General features: G+C 52.2%; 1 long non-coding RNA gene across 1 annotated transcript; it reads right to left on the minus strand.

Annotated features, from left to right (window-relative positions):
- Positions 1-584: 584 nt before the first annotated feature.
- LOC135027893 (uncharacterized) lies at positions 585-1,956 on the minus strand. The gene is made up of 3 exons (XR_010224325.1): positions 1,877-1,956; positions 1,589-1,801; positions 585-972 (listed from the first exon to the last, which is right to left on the minus strand). It is a non-coding gene; the product is annotated as an uncharacterized LOC135027893 (long non-coding RNA).
- Between the last annotated feature and the right edge of the window lie 14,740 nt (positions 1,957-16,696).

A 16,696-nucleotide genomic window follows, 5' to 3' on the forward strand; every position in this document is an offset into this window, starting at 1 on the left:
TTGTAGGGAGGCAGGTACGTCAAGAAGTGATCCTGCGATATTTTACAGGTAAGTTTTATTATGCTGTAATTATCCTTCACTAAACACTTTGCTCTACTTTCTATTGTGTGTTCTGTTACTTACTGTTTGTTGTTTATAGTGGTGTGTCCATTGTGCTTAGTTGATGCTAACAAAACATTTACAGTCATTACCCTTGAAAAACATAACTACATACATACAGACCAGCTTCTTAAATTTTGGAGACGGACACAGGAATGTGTTTTTTTAACAAATTCTTTTATTTATTTGCACAAAAAGTTTTATGTTATTTTTTTCTTTTGTGTGTGCTGGGTGCTGGCTCACTGGCACGTGCTCTTGATGAACGCCGGACAGGGGAGGTTACTGGCGTTTGAACAGGGGTCGTGGTTCCCGAGCTGGAGGTAACTTGCTGAGCACCCATCATAGCAATATTGCTGCTCAGATTATTTAAACTGGCAATCAGCTGAGTGTTTGTAGCAGTGTGGCTGGCTACAATCCTGGATAAGGCCTCATTCACCACTTGATTGTGTTGAATTATCTGAACTAGTGCCTGCTGATGTCGCTGTTGTTCATCTATAATGCGGGATAAATTAGCATTCATTTGGCTGTTTTCTGCCCTAATTTGCTCCATAGAGGTAGCCATTCTCCCTACTTGTACTATTAGTCTGCCCGAGTTGCGACTAATACGCGGTAGATGATGGGGCAGACTGGCAAGGTGTTGTGTATGTTGGGTCAGGGTGGCATTGCTTTGGGCCTGTTGGCTTGTCCAACTTGCCCAAAAATCGTCCGGAATTTGGCTTGGGGGCGGAGCTTGTGGCAGTTGTGGACTGCTGGATGGTTGGGGTATATCCTGCAACTGGATTGGCATGCTTGGATCCACAGCTGTTAATTGCAGTGTGAAGGATGGCTGTTGTTCTGGTCCCTGCTGGTCCTCGGCGGACATCAGGTTGTGCTCTGTATGGGGTAGGCAACATGCAATGTTGTAATTTTTAGAATTTGTCAAGGCTAATGCAACACATTATTACATTCCTAAAACTACATTTTTGCATTAGTAGCTCTTGTTTTTTGCAACTTAAAAAATTGTTAACATTTTGTGATAAAAAAAACAACACAGGCGCAAACATTGGCAAATTAGCATATTCCTCACCTAACTAACTTCCCTCCACAACATTACACTGTTAGATTCCCTCCCCTCACCACGATATAGACTACTTACCTGTATAGTCCAGAGGAGCTGAGCAAGTAAGCCATCTACATACTGGACAGGGGCGATGTGTGAACACTGTAATAGGTTTTTTTTTTGGGCCCAAAATTTATTTGTCTTCATATTTTTGAAAAATGTGAACGTGTGTGTGCTTAATGTATACTCAAATCTGTTCTTTTCATACAAATAGGTTGTCTAGACCATCCACTAAGACCTTATCTATTTTTAATAAAGCACCTTGAGCAATTGAAGACGTGACATCACATTGCTTGTTGAGGAAAACATGTAAACTCCAAACCAACTAACAACATCTTAAGTGTACTGTGTATATTATTGCTTATGTGTTTAATTTATGTTTTTACTCACCAGATAACTGAGGTGATCTGGGCTCATCACTCTGCGAACTCGCCAATAGTGCCAGTGGTGGCTGGGGTGACACTGCCGATAGTCTTCGCCTGGGTGGGGATGATGGAGGTGCAGAATCAGAGCCAAGACGCCGTGTCTTAGTTGGCCTCCTGGGTAAGTGTCCCAAGCCCTGTGATGGGCGCCTTACAGGAGGTCGGCTTCCAGAAGCAGAACCTAGGTGCAAAATTTAGCATTATTATTTTGTACTTCTATGTGTTTTCAGAATATGTGACTACAGTGAAGACTTACCTGCAATACCACCATCATCCTGACTGGTCTGAGGCCTGTCTGGGCGGCTGGTCTGTGTGACTGTGGAAAAAGTGACCCCAACATTATTACCATGTTTTTTGTCAAATGAACCAGTGAAAACCATTAATGTACTGTAAGCATCTATTTGGTTTGGTTTCCAAAAAAAAAATAAGCTTAAGAGCTTCTATATTCATGATTTTTAGTTGAATATCAAAATGTACTTGATGTGGCACACAATAAAGTTTATACCTAAAAGATTTTGGACTCAGATATTGCAGAGATTCAGTACTTGGCAATTTTAAAATAATTTAATGTTTTAAAAATTGCCCCGCTTTTAAGTTTTTACTTAAAACAAATACATTTTGAGGTTTTAAAACAAACACACATGTTCAAGCATTATCGCAAAAAATTGCACCAAAAAAAAAAAAAAATAATTTAAAAAAACTGCACGTTTTTGTTATAAAAAAAAATAAAAAAATAAAAAAGGAGCAAAAAAACACATTCAAAAAACAAACACACCTTAAGGGAGCATAGGCATGCAATCTGTTTTTTGCAAAAAAAAACATCCTTAAAACTTTAAAAATTACATTAAAGAAATTGAACACACATTTTAAGAACAATAATACAAAACAAACTTACCATCCTGCGTGGGTCGGTCCGAATCCCGGACATGAGTAGCAGACACCACCTCGCCAGGAATCAATGCCCGCACAGGCTCCTCCCAGTCCCGATAGCTTACACGTAAAGGTGGCCCACCTCCGGTTCTACGTGCAGATTTGGACTCTTTGGCCATCTTGGCCTTGACACGCCGCTTAATATCGTAAAATCGCTTGCGGCACGTGTCCTCTGTCCGCCTCACCACACCCTCACTATTTACAGCAAGTATAACTTGCCCCCACAGGGCAGACTTCCTGCGGGAGGACACCCTGGCAGCATCCTGACCAAACAATTGGCGATGGTGCTTCATCAGCTCACGTACCAACGCCATGTTTTCAGCATAGCTGAACTTTATATTCCTGCCAGTCTTGGTAGTGGTGCGTGGCTGCGGAGCCACAACACCATCACTATCACTGGAAAATCCAGCAACAGGCACCCCCTCCTCCTCCTCCTCACTAACCTCCTCCCTCTCACTACCCCCCTCCACCTCACTACCAGCCTCCACCTCACTACCAGCCTCCACCTCACTACCAGCCTCCACCTCACTACCAGCCTCCACCTCACTAACCTCCGCCACCACACTGACCTCTGAGTCGGACATGACAAACAACATAAAACACTGAAAAATGAAAACACAAAACACACTCCTCCACTACTCCTACTACACACCACACAGCCAACACACGCTCACTCACTCACAAACAATGACAAAAGACTGAAATAATAAAACAAGGACAAAAAAGCTTACAAACTGGGAAAAAACAATACTACAAAGTTCACAAGACTCCTAACACACACAGTACAGCACTCAACAATCACCAAACTCCTCTCCAAATCCACCAAAAACTCCACCAAACTCACCAACTCCAAATACACCTTCCTCTCTCCTCTCCACTAGCTAAACCCACGAGGTGCGGAGTGTTTGGGGCGTTTTTATAGTAACATGCACAGACACTCCTCCTTTACGAATACAACCAATCACGGCCGCGTGACGTAAACGAAACTTAGAAGTCAAAACGCGGCAGCAAATTCCAAATCACTGCCGTAACAGACTTGTGACGCAGTCGTAAAAAAAAAACCCCAACGCGGCCGCGAAATAGCAAACGCGGCCGCAATCAACAGCAGAAAAGCACGAATGACATCGACATCGGAAGATTGAAAAAATACGAATACGAACGCTTAGTAAATGAGTCGTAATCAATTCAAAAAGTTGCAAGTTTACACTGTCGATGTCAGTCGCGATTGAACTTGAACATGATTCTGAAATATACGAATCTTAGTAAATAAACCCCAAGGAGGGCGAGGGTCAGGGTGCTGAGGGGGAGACACAGGGAGGGTGAGGATCAGGGTGCTGAGGGGGAGACACAGGGAGGGTGAGGATAAGGGTGCTGAGAGGGAGACACAAAGATCAGGGTGCTGAGGGGGAGACACAGGGAGGATCAGGGTGCTGAGGGGGTGACACAGGGAGGGTGAGGATCAGGGTGCGGAGGGGGAGACACAGGGAGCGTGAGGATCAGGGTGCTGAGTGGGAGACACAGAGAGGGTGAGGATCAGGGTGCTGAGGGGGAGACACAGGGACGGTGAGGATCAGGGTGCTGAGGGAGAGACACAGGTAGGGTGAGGATCAGGGTGCTGAGGGGGAGACACAGGGAGGGTTAGGATCAGGGTGCTGAGGGAGAGACACAGGGAGGGTGTGGTTTAGGGTACTGAGGGGGAGACAGGGATGGTGACGATCAGGGTGCTGAGGGGGAGACACAGGGAGGGTGAGGATCAGGGTGCTGATGGGGAGACACAGGGTGGGTGGGGATCAGGGTGCTGAAGGTGAGACACAGAGAGGGTGAGGATCAGGGTGCTGAGGGGGAGACACAGGGAGGGTGAGAATCAGGGTGCTGAGGGGGTGACACAGGGCGGGTGAGGATAAGGGTGCTGAGGGGGAGACACAGGAAGGGTTAGTATCAGGGTGCTGAGGGGGAGACACAGGGAGGGTGAGGATCAGGGTGCTGTGGGGGAGACACAGGGAGGGTGAGGATCAGGGTGCTGTGGGGGAGACACAGGGAGGGTGAGGATCAGGGTGCTGAGGGGGTGACACAGGGAGGGTGAGAATAAGGGTGCTGAGTGGGTGACACAGGGAGGGTGAAGATCAGGGTGCTGAGGGGGAGACACAGGGTGGGTGAGGATCAGGGTGCTGAGTGGGAGACACAGGGAGGGTGGGGATCAGGGTGCTGAGGGGGAGACACAGGGAGGGTGAGGATCAGGGTTCTGAGGGGGAGACGCAGGGAAGATGTTGATCAGGGTGCTGAGGGGGAGACACAGAGAGGGTGAGAATCAGGATGCTGAGGGGGAGACACAGGAAGGGTGGAGATCAGAATGCTGAGGGAGAGATGTAGGGAAGGTGAGGATCAGGGTGCTGAGTGGGAGACACAGGGAGGGTGAGGATAAGGGTGCTGAGTGGGAGACACAGGGAGGGTGAGAATCAGGGTGCTGAGGGGGAGACACAGGGAGGGTTAGGATCAGGGTGCTGAGGGGGAGACACAGGGAGGGTGAGGATCAGGATGCTGAGGGGGAGACACAGGGAGGGTGAGAATCAGGGTGCTGAGGGGGAGACACAGGGAGGGTGAGGATCAGGGTTCTGAGGTGGAGACACAGGGAGGGTGAGGATCCGGGTACTGTGGGGGAGACACAGGGAGGGTTAGGATCAGGGTGCTGAGGGGGAGACACAGGGAGGGTGAGGATCAGGATGCTGAGGGGGAGACACAGGGAGGGTGAAAATCAGGGTGCTGAGGGGGAGACACAGGGAGGGTGAGGATCAGGGTTCTGAGGTGGAGACACAGGGAGGGTGAGGATCAGGGTGTTGAGGGGGAGACACAGGGAGGGTGAGGATCAGGATGCTGAGGGGGAGACACAGGGAGGGTGAGGATCAGGATGCTGAGGGGGAGACACAGGGAGGGTGAGGATCAGGGTGCTCATGGGGAGACACAGGGAGGGTGAGGATCAGGGTGCTGAGGGGAGACACAGGGAGGGTGAGGATCAGGGTGCTGAGGGGGAGACACAGGGAGGGCGAGGATCGGGTGCTGATGGGGAGACACAGGGAGGGCGAGGATCAGGGTGCTGAGGGGGAGACACAGGGAGGGTAAGGATCAGGGTGCTGAGGGGGAGACACAGGGAGAGTGAGGATCAGGGTGCTCATGGGGAGACACAGGGAGGGTGAGGATCAGGGTGCTGAGGGAGAGGCACAGGGAGGGTGAGGATCAGGGTGCTGAGGGGGAGACACAGGGAGGGTGAGGATCAGGGTGCTGAGGGGGAGACACAGGGAGGGTGAGGATCAGGGTGCTGAGGGGGAGACACAAGGAGGGTGAGGAACAGAGTGCTGATAGGGAGACACAGGGAGGGTGAGGATCAGGGTGCTGAGGGGGAGTCACAAGGAGGGTAAGGATCAGGGTGCTGAGGGGGAGTCACAAGGAGGGTAAGGATCAGGGTGCTGAGGGGGAGACACAAGGAGGGTGAGGAACAGAGTGCTGAGAGGGAGACACAGGGAGGGTGAGAATCAGGGTGCTGAGCGGGAGACACAGGGAGGGTGAGGATCAGGATGCTGAGGGGGAGACACAGGCAGGGTGAGGATCAGGGTGCTGATGGGGAGACACAGGGAGGGTGAGGATCAGGGTGCGGAGGGGGAGATGCAGGGAGGGTGAGTATAAGGGTGCTGAGAGGGAGACGCAGGGAGCGTGTGGATCAGGGTGCTGAGGGGGAGACACAGGGAGGGTGAGGATCAGGGTGCTGAGGGGGAGACACAGGGAGGGTGAGGATCAGGGTGCTGAGGGGGAGACACAAGGAGGGTGAGGAACAGAGTGCTGAGAGGGAGACACAGGGAGGGTGAGGATCAGGGTGCTGAGGGGGAGTCACAAGGAGGGTAAGGATCAGGGTGCTGAGGGGGAGTCACAAGGAGGGTAAGGATCAGGGTGCTGAGGGGGAGACACAGGGAGGGTGAGGAACAGAGTGCTGAGAGGGAGACACAGGGAGGGTGAGGATCACGGTGCTGAGGGGGAGACACAGGGAGGGCGAGGATCAGGGTGCTGAGTGGGAGACACAGGGAGGGTGAGGATCAGGGTGCTGAGAGGGAGACACAGGGAGAGTGAGGATCAGGGTGCTGACGGGGAGACACAGGGAGGGTGAGGATCAGGGTGCTGAGAGGGAGACACAGGGAGAGTGAGGATCAGGGTGCTGAGGGGGAGTCACAGGGAGGGTGAGGATCAAGGTGCTGAGGGGGAGACACAGGGAGGGCGAGGGTCAGGGTGCTGAGGGGGAGGCACAGGGAGGGCAAGGATCAGGGTGCTGAGGGGGAGACACAGGGAGGATCAGGGTGCTGGGGGGGAGACACAGGGAGGGTGAGGATAAGGGTGCTGAGGGGGAGACACAAAGATCAGGGTGCTGAGGGGGAGACACAGGGAGGATCAGGGTGCTGAGGGGGAGACTCAGGGAGGGTGAGGATCAGGGTGCGGAGGGGGAGAAACAGGGAGCGTGAGGATCAGGGTGCTGAGGGGGAGACACAGAGAGGGTGAGGATCAGGGTGCAGAGGGGGAGACACAGGGACGGTGAGGATCAGGGTGCTGAGGGAGAGACACAGGGAGGGTGAGGATCAGGGTGCTGATGGGGAGACACAGGGAGGGTGGGGATCAGGGTGCTGAGGGGGAGACACAGGGAGGGTGAGGATCAGGGTGCAGAGGGGGAGACACAGGGAGGGTGAGGATCAGGGTGCTGAGGGGGAGACACAAGGAGGGTGAGGATCAGGGTGCTGAGGGGGAGTCACAAGGAGGGTGAGGATCAGGGTGCTGAGGGGGAGACACAGGGAGGGTGAGGAACAGAGTGCTGAGAGGGAGACACAGGGAGGGTGAGGATCACGGTGCTGAGGGGGAGACACAGGGAGGGCGAGGATCAGGGTGCTGAGTGGGAGACACAGGGAGGGTGAGGAACAGTGTGCTGACGGGGAGACACAGGGAGGGTGAGGATCAGGGTGCTGAGAGGGAGACACAGGGAGAGTGAGGATCAGGGTGCTGAGGGGGAGACACAGGGAGGGTGAGGATCAAGGTGCTGAGGGGGAGACACAGGGAGGGCGAGGGTCAGGGTGCTGAGGGGGAGACACAGGGAGGGCAAGGATCAGGGTGCTGAGGGGGAGACACAGGGAGGATCAGGGTGCTGAGGGGGGAGACACAGGGAGGGTGAGGATAAGGGTGCTGAGGGGGAGACACAAAGATCAAGGTGCTGAGGGGGAGACACAGGGAGGATCAGGGTGCTGAGGGGGAGACTCAGGGAGGGTGAGGATCAGGGTGCGGAGGGGGAGACACAGGGAGCGTGAGGATCAGGGTGCTGAGGGGGAGACACAGGGACGGTGAGGATCAGGGTGCTGAGGAGGAGACACAGGGAGGGTGAGGATCAGGGTGCTGATGGGGAGACACAGGGAGGGTGGGGATCAGGGTGCTGAGGGGGAGACACAGGGAGGGTGAGGATCAGGGTGCTGAGGGGGAGACACAGGGAGGGTGAGAATCAGGGTGCTGAGGGGGTGACACAGGGCGGGTGAGGATAATGGTGCAGAGGGGGAGACGCAGGAAGGGTGAGTATCAGGGTGCTGAGAGGGAGACGCAGGGAGGGTGAGGATCAGGGTGCTGTGGGGGAGACACAGGGAGGGTGAGGATCAAGGTGCTGAGAGGGAGACACAGGGAGAGTGAGGATCAGGGTGCTGAGGGGGAGACACAGGGAGGGTGAGGATCAAGGTGCTGAGGGGGAGACACAGGGAGGGCGAGGGTCAGGGTGCTGAGGGGGAGACACAGGGAGGGCAAGGATCAGGGTGCTGAGGGGGAGACACAGGGAGGATCAGGGTGCTGAGGGGGGAGACACAGGGAGGGTGAGGATAAGGGTGCTGAGGGGGAGACACAAAGATCAGGGTGCTGAGGGGGAGACACAGGGAGGATCAGGGTGCTGAGGGGGAGACTCAGGGAGGGTGAGGATCAGGGTGCTGCGGGGGAGACACAGGGAGGGTGAGGATCAGGGTGCTGTGGGGGAGACACAGGGAGGGTGAGGATCAGGATGCTGAGGGGGAGACACAGGCAGGGTGAGGATCAGGGTGCTGATGGGGAGACACAGGGAGGGTGAGGATCAGGGTGCTGAGGGGGAGATGCAGGGAGGGTGAGTATAAGGGTGCTAATGGGGAGACGCAGGGAGCTTGTGGATCAGGGTGCTGAGGGGGAGACACAGGGAGGGTGAGGATCAGGGTGCTGAGGGGGAGACACAGGGAGGGTGAGGATCAGGGTGCTGAGGGGGAGACACAGGGAGGGTGAGGATCAGGGTGCTGAGGGGGAGACACAGGGAGGGTGAGGATCAGGGTGCTGAGGGGGAGACACAAGGTGGGTGAGGATCAGGGTGCTGAGGAGGAGACACAGGGAGGGCGAGGGTCAGGGTGCTGAGGGGGAGACACAGGGAGGGTTAGGATCAGGGTGCTGAGGTGGAGACACTGGGAGGGTGAGGATAAGGGTGCTGAGGGGGAGACACAGGGAGGGTGGTGATCAGGGTGCTGAGGGGGAGACACAGGGAGGGTGAGGATCAGGGTGCTGAGGGGGAGACACAGGGAGGGTGAGGATCAAGGTGCTGAGGGGGAGACACAGGGAGGGTGAGGATCAGGGTGCTGAGGGGGAGACACAGGGAGGGTGGTGATCAGGGTGCTGAGGGGAGACACAGGGAGGGTGAGGATCAGGGTGCTGAGGGGGAGACACAGGGAGGGTGAGGATCAGGTTGCTGATGGGGAGACACAGGGAGGGTGGTGATCAGGGTGCTGAGGGGGAGACACAGGGAGGGTGAGGATCAGGGTGCGGAGCGGGAGACACAGGGAGCGTGAGGATCAGGGTGCTGAGGGGGAGACACAGAGAGGGTGAGGATCAGGGTGCTGAGGGGGAGACACAGGGACGGTGAGGATCAGGGTGCTGAGAGAGAGACACAGGGAGGGTGAGGATCAGGGTGCTGAGGGAGAGACACAGGGAGGGTGTGATTTAGGGTACTGAGGGGGAGACAGGGATGGTGACGATCAGGGTGCTGAGGGGGAGACACAGGGAGGGTGAGGATCAGGGTGCTGATGGGGAGACACAGGGAGGGTGGTGATCAGGGTGCTGAGGGGGAGACACAGGGAGGGTGAGGATCAGGGTGCTGTGGGGGAGACACAGGGAGGGTGAGGATCAGGGTGCTGAAGGGGAGACACAGGGAGGGTGAGGATGAGGGTTGAAAGGATATGTCCCTATATTCTTTAACCCTCGATGTGATGGCCTCTCAGACGTCTGTGAGTGTAAACCTTTAGCCACAAGGAACATGCACAACACAAGCAGTAAAGATTCACACTGTTTATTGTTCGTTTAACAAAAGTATATAAAAGAAAGGATTTAGGGCGTGTATATCCCAAGTCAATAACTAATTGGACAGAACACAAAAAGGGGCTAACATAACATGATTGGCTAGGAACTGCCGCAGTGGAAGGATATGCATATATGGGCAAGTTTGTATTTCAAATAGGGAGGTTGTTCACACGGTATAAAAAAGATAAGAGACAAGGACAGTAGCAAGGAATGTGCTGGAACATTAAGTTCTATAACACAAGCAATTCTATGACATTGAAGCAGAGACGAGCTTTAACCCTTTCAATCCCCTCTTAGAATCATTATTGTTATACTATATGATTCTTGCAAAGCTTACGTCTTTCTGCACACCAATGGCGCAATTTTTAGCCTGAGCGGGAGTTGCAGTAATTGTTGGGCATTTTAAGAAGGGTTAATCGTTGGGTTAATGATGTTCCGTGTTTATCCTTTTCATCTAAGGCTTCAGCGGGCTTATAGCCCCATGGGGTACCTGTGTTCCAGGCAGCCGCGGACCATGAGCTGCAATCATTTCCCCAGTTATGGCCTGTAACGCAAATATAGGGTACCTCGGGGCTTAGGTTGTCTGTGGTGTCAGCGCGGATCTGGTAGTCAACAGACTTTTGGACAGCAGCTAGTTGGGGGAATTGGAAATAATCTAGTATGTAGGTTGCGGTGTATGTGGTGGAAGAGTTATACCATAGTGTCAGTTTCCCTTATTCTGAGTTATATCAACCTCAGTCATTGAGAGGGGAAAATGGGCCAGTAGGGCTATCAAGATAGTCCCCAGGGTAAAGATAGGGGGCAGGTTCTTCATCGTTTTCTGTTCTTCTGTCTTCGCTAGGTGGGAGGTCAGGGCTGTCTGCCCCGGTTCGTACCTCACTGGAATCACTTGCTTCCCTCTCTAGGTCTGGTCTAGGAACCTTTTTTACTTGGGATGCATGGATCCAGGTAGGACTTTCCTCTGTCAGGACTGCTGTTCGGGTAACTGCTACGACCTCTGTCTCTGGACCATAGGTGAAGTCTCCTGGGCTCTTGTTCCTGGGGAGCACCTTCACCACGACTCTGTCTCTGACTTTAAAGGGGTGTGTAGGTTCCTGTGGATTCAAAGGGTTTTTACAAACAACCTCATGTTCAATTTCATTCAGTTTTGTTATCAGGGACCTGACATACTCTTCTCTTATAAATTCTAGATCTCCTTCCTGTATCATCAACGGTTTCTTAGCCCAGGGTGTGGGGAAGGGTCTACCCATTAGTATTTCAAAGGGTTCAAAGGGTGAGTATCCTAGAGTTTTCTGTGGGGTCATTCTGATTTCTGCTAGGATAATGGGAAGGACCTGCTTCCACTTGTGGAAGGTACCTCCTGTGGCCTTCCTTAGTTTGTCTTTGAGGGTCCTATTCATTCTTCCTACGACCCCTGAACTCTGCAGGTGGTACGGGATGTGAAACTTCCACTCCACCTGCAGAGCTTTTACTAAGGCCTGTGTGATTTTGGCTGTAAAGGCTGAGCCTTTATCACTATTCATTTGCAGGGGGCACCCCCATCTAGGGATGATTTTCTGTGTTAGGATTCTTGCTACTGTCTTGGCATCCTCTGACTTAGTTAGGAATACTTCTGGCCAGCGAGAGAACATATCTACAATGACCAGGGCATATTCTTGTTTACCTGTACCAGGGATATGGGTAAAATCAATTTGTAAGTGTGTAAAAGGGGTGGTGGGGTATTCAAGATGCTGGTGTTTAGCTTTATTAGGGTTGTTAGGGTTGTTCCTGAGGCAAGTGATGCATCTGCTAACATACTGGTCCACAAGTGATTTGGCATTAGTAACATAAAAATCATTGGTTAGTAGGAGGAGTGTTGTGGCTTTACTATGGTGACTAACACCATGGTAATGGGCAATGAGCAAAGGGGCACTGGACTGGGGTATACAGGGTTTCCCCTCTTTGCAGATTAATCCTGATTTAGGATTTTTTTCTGCAGAATTGGGTAAGTCCAGTCGGAGAGATCAGTATTAGTCGCAGCAGCTTGAAGTTGAGTGAGCAGATGGACGTTGTCAAGGGAGGGACATGCTCTAGTGAGTGCAATGAGTTCTGCAGCTTGCGCGGACTGATAAGGTATTGGCAGGGTTTCCAACACAGTGTCAGGGAGGGTGACAATGGCATAGCCAGCCTGGTATGTATTGTCATTGGGCCTACTACAGGAGCCGTCAACAAAAACTATGTCTGCGCCTGGTATGGGAACGGGAGACATGTCAAGTCTGGGAGAAGTTTCAGCTTCAATGGAAGCAGCACAGCCATGTAGGTCGGGTGATTCATCCTCGGGACCTTTCAAGCCTAAAAGGGCATTGAGAATGGGTGCAGGGCCAGAAGAACTAGCAGTGTACTTGATGGTAAGGGTAGGGTTACTCAAAAGGAGTACTTCATATCCACTAAGGCGTTGTGCTGACATGTGCTGTGTGTGCAAGCCTTTAAGTATTGCCAGGACATCATGTGTGGTGTGGAGTACTGTGATGTGGCCTAAAGTGAGGGTAGTGGCCATTTCTGCAACCATTGCACAGGCTGCCAAAGCCCTGAGGCAGGCAGGCATACCTTGCACAGACACTGGCATGACTTTGAAAAAAAAATGCCACGGGGCGCAACTTCCCTCCATGAAACTGTGTGAGCACCCCCGCCATGGTTTTACAATTGTCCCTTGCATATAGATGGAAAGGTAGTACATAATTGGGGAGGCCAAGTGCCGGACTTTTCATCAACATACATTTTAAACTTTCATATGCAGTTAACATTTCTTGTGACCATTGTACAGTTTTAGGTTTGTCCTTCAGTGTGGCTTGTCTCAAAATGTTATCATAATAAGAGCAATCAGAAATCCACTGTCTGCAGTAATTTACCATACCCAGGAAGGACAGTAGTTCCCTCTGGGTAGTTGGGGTGACCAGGCCCAATACAGACTGTATGCGTTGTGGACTGACTTTCCTCTCTCCCTGAGTGAGCACAAAACCTAAGTAATCAACATGCTTTTTACACCATTGCATTTTTATTTTGGACACCTTGTGTCCACATTCACAAAGCCAGTTTAGTAATGAAACACCATCCTCTCGGCAGGCCTCCTCAGTTTGACTACAGAGCAGCAGATCATCTGCATACTGTAGCAGGACTGAACCATGGTGAGGTTGCCAGGGCCCCAATGTGGCCTGGAGACAACAGGTGCGTCAGTAATCTGCACCAGGTAAGTTGTTTACCCTCAAAAGAAAAGGCAAAAAGTAATTGTGTCTGTGAATCTACAGGTATGCTGAAAAAAGGCATTCTTCAAATCAATTACAGAGAAGAACGCAGCATCTGCAGGGATTGCAGAAATGAGTGAGTTTACATCTGGAACAATTGGTGCAATTGGGACAATTAACTGATTGATCGCTCTGAGATCCTGTACAAATCTTATACTGCCATCAGCTTTGGCAACAGGGTTCACAGGAGTACAGTATGGTGATACAATATGTCTGAGAATACCCTGTTGTAAGAATTGCTGTATCATGGGGCGGAGACCTTCTATCTTTTCTGGTGAGAGGGGATACTGCATAGGTCAGAACACAAAACACTGGTTGTTGCACCGCTGTCCACTAAAAAGGGAATTTTACTTCCATTTATAATAAGTGGCAGCAGAGGTGAATCTTTACTATGACGGGTGAGTTGAATAAAGGCTGGGATACCCTCCTCCGGGCCCCGTCAGTGCGCGGGGTCTTTGGAATGTAAGGGGGAGGGAGAGGGTTTTCAAAGATTTTACAGTTTCTCACTTCTTCGCTTCTGTGCTGTTGGGAACTGACATTTTTGTAATCCTCCATATAGAAAGGGTAATTACTGCCTTCCCGTAGGAATGGGTCCTGTCCTGCTTTCTCTGTCCATCCCGCTAAATTATCCACCCATGGGTTAACTAAGTAATACTCTGAGGTAGAGTTGCGGGCGACATACATCTTGCATGTCTCACCAGGGAGGGGCGGGGGATATGTAGTTTTTTTTACTCTGACTAGAGCCCATTGTCAGACAGTAATATAAATCAACAGTACAACTTTAAAAGAAAATATCTAAAATTTACAACACTCTACTTACTATATGCATCAGCTAACCAGTTAATTAGTCATTGACAATATCACAATATTATCTGTATAGTGAGAACATGAAATCTTTTGACGTGTACGATACTTACCATTCGTACAAGATGTCAGAAAAATACAGCGTTTTAAACAGGAAGCAGGAAAAGTGTTTGAGTAAAGATATCTGGCAGACGAAAACTTACCAGCCGTCTGATCAAATATAAGAACTTATCTCACTACAAACATACAAGAATATATAGACGATCAAATCGAGGTATTCTCTACGTTACGTATAGACCCCAGGTCTATTTTTAAGTATCCCAGATACTAACGTCACGTTATGTATAGACTCCCAGGTCTATTTTAAGTATCCCAGATGCTAACGTCTTTGGAGAATTGCGCTTGGACCCCTGGTCCCTTCTCAGACGTATCTTTAAGTCCCAGACATTAAAGATGTTTGGTCACGTGTTCCCAGAACACTGACACGGATTCAGCTTCAGTGTATGACCGCAATCCCGTATGGCAAAGACAGACAATAAATTCTCTATCTTTACCATCCAGGGACGATCACTGAATCGCGGACGTAGCCCCCACTTGAAAGGATATGTCCCTATATTCTTTAACCCTCGATGTGATGGCCTCTCAGACGTCTGTGAGTGTAAACCTTTAGCCACAAGGAACATGCACAACACAAGCAGTAAAGATTCACACTGTTTATTGTTCGTTTAACAAAAGTATATAAAAGAAAGGATTTAGGGCGTGTATATCCCAAGTCAATAACTAATTGGACAGAACACAAAAAGGGGCTAACATAACATGATTGGCTAGGAACTGCCGCAGTGGAAGGATATGCATATATGGGCAAGTTTGTATTTCAAATAGGGAGGTTGTTCACACGGTATAAAAAAGATAAGAGACAAGGACAGTAGCAAGGAATGTGCTGGAACATTAAGTTCTATAACACAAGCAATTCTATGACATTGAAGCAGAGACGAGCTTTAACCCTTTCAAGGGTGCTGAGGGGAGAGACACAGGCAGGGTGAGGATAAGGGTGCAGAGGGGGAGACACAGGGAGGGTGAGGATCAGGCTGCTGAGGGGGAGACACAGGGAGGGTGAGGATCAGGGTGCTGAGGGGGAGACACAGGGAGGGTGAGGATAAGGGTGCTGAGGGGGAGACACAGGGAGGGTGAGGATCAGGGTGCTGAGGTGGAGACACAGGTAGGGTGGGGATCAGGGTGCTGAGGGAGAAACACATGTAGGGTGAGTATCAGGGTGCTGAGGGGTGACACAGGGAGGGTGAGGATCAGGGTGCTGAGGGGAAGACACAGGGAGGGCGAGGATCAGTGTGCTAAGGGGGAGACACAGGGAGGGTGAGGATCAGGGTGCTGAGGGGGAGACACAGGGAGGGTGAGGATCAGGGTGCTGAGGGGGAGACACAGGGAGGGTGAGGATCAGGGTGCTGAGGGGGAGACACAGGGAGGGTGAGGATCAGGGTGCTGAGGGGGAGACACAAGGAGGGTAAGGAACAGAGTGCTGAGAGGTAGACACAGGGAGGGTGAGGATCAGGGTGCTGAGGGGGAGTCACAAGGAGGGTAAGGATCAGGGTGCTGAGGGGGAGACACAAGGAGGGTGAGGAACAGAGTGCTGAGAGGGAGACACAGGGAGGGTGAGGATCAGGGTGCTGAGGGGGAGACACAGGGAGGGTGAGGATCAGGGTGCTGAGGGGGAGACACAGGGACGGTGAGGATCAGGGTGCTGAGGGAGAGACACAGGGAGGGTGAGGATCAGGGTGCTGCGGGAGAGAAACAGGGAGGGTGTGATTTAGGGTACTGAGGGGGAGACAGGGATGGTGACGATCAGGGTGCAGAGGGGGAGACTCAGGGAGCGTGTGGATCAGGGTGCTGAGGGGGAGACACAGGGAGGGTGAGAATCAGGGTGCTGAGGGGGAGACACAGGGAGGGTGAGGATCAGGGTGCTGAGGGGGAGACACAGGGAGGGTGAGTATCAGGGTGCTGAGGGGGAGACACAGGGAGGGTTAGGATCAGGGTGCTGAGGGAGAGACACAGGGAGGGTGTGGTTTAGGGTACTGAGGGGGAGACAGGGATGGTGACGATCAGGGTGCTGAGGGGGAGACACAGGGAGGGTGAGGATCAGGGTGCTGATGGGGAGACACAGGGTGGGTGGGGATCAGGGTGCTGAAGGGGAGACACAGAGAGGGTGAGGATCAGGGTGCTGAGGGGGAGACACAGGGAGGGTGAGAATCAGGGTGCTGAGGGGGTGACACAGGGCGGGTGAGGATAAGGGTGCTGAGGGGGAGACACAGGAAGGGTGAGTATCAGGGTGCTGAGGGGGAGACACAGGGAGGGTGAGGATCAGGGTGCTGAGGGAGAGACACAGGTAGGGTGAGGATCAGGGTGCTGAGGGGGAGACACAGGGAGGGTTAGGATCAGGGTGCTGAGGGAGAGACACAGGGAGGGTGTGGTTTAGGGTACTGAGGGGGAGACAGGGATGGTGACGATCAGGGTGCTGAGGGGGAGACACAGGGAGGGTGAGGATCAGGGTGCTGATGGGGAGACACAGGGTGGGTGGGGATCAGGGTGCTGAAGGGGAGACACAGAGAGGGTGAGGATCAGGGTGCTGAGGGGGAGACACAGGGAGGGTGAGAATCAGGGTGCTGAGGGGGTGA

This window comes from Pseudophryne corroboree, chromosome 1 (assembly GCF_028390025.1).
Source record: "Pseudophryne corroboree isolate aPseCor3 chromosome 1, aPseCor3.hap2, whole genome shotgun sequence".
Classification (NCBI taxonomy): Eukaryota; Metazoa; Chordata; class Amphibia; order Anura; family Myobatrachidae; genus Pseudophryne; species Pseudophryne corroboree.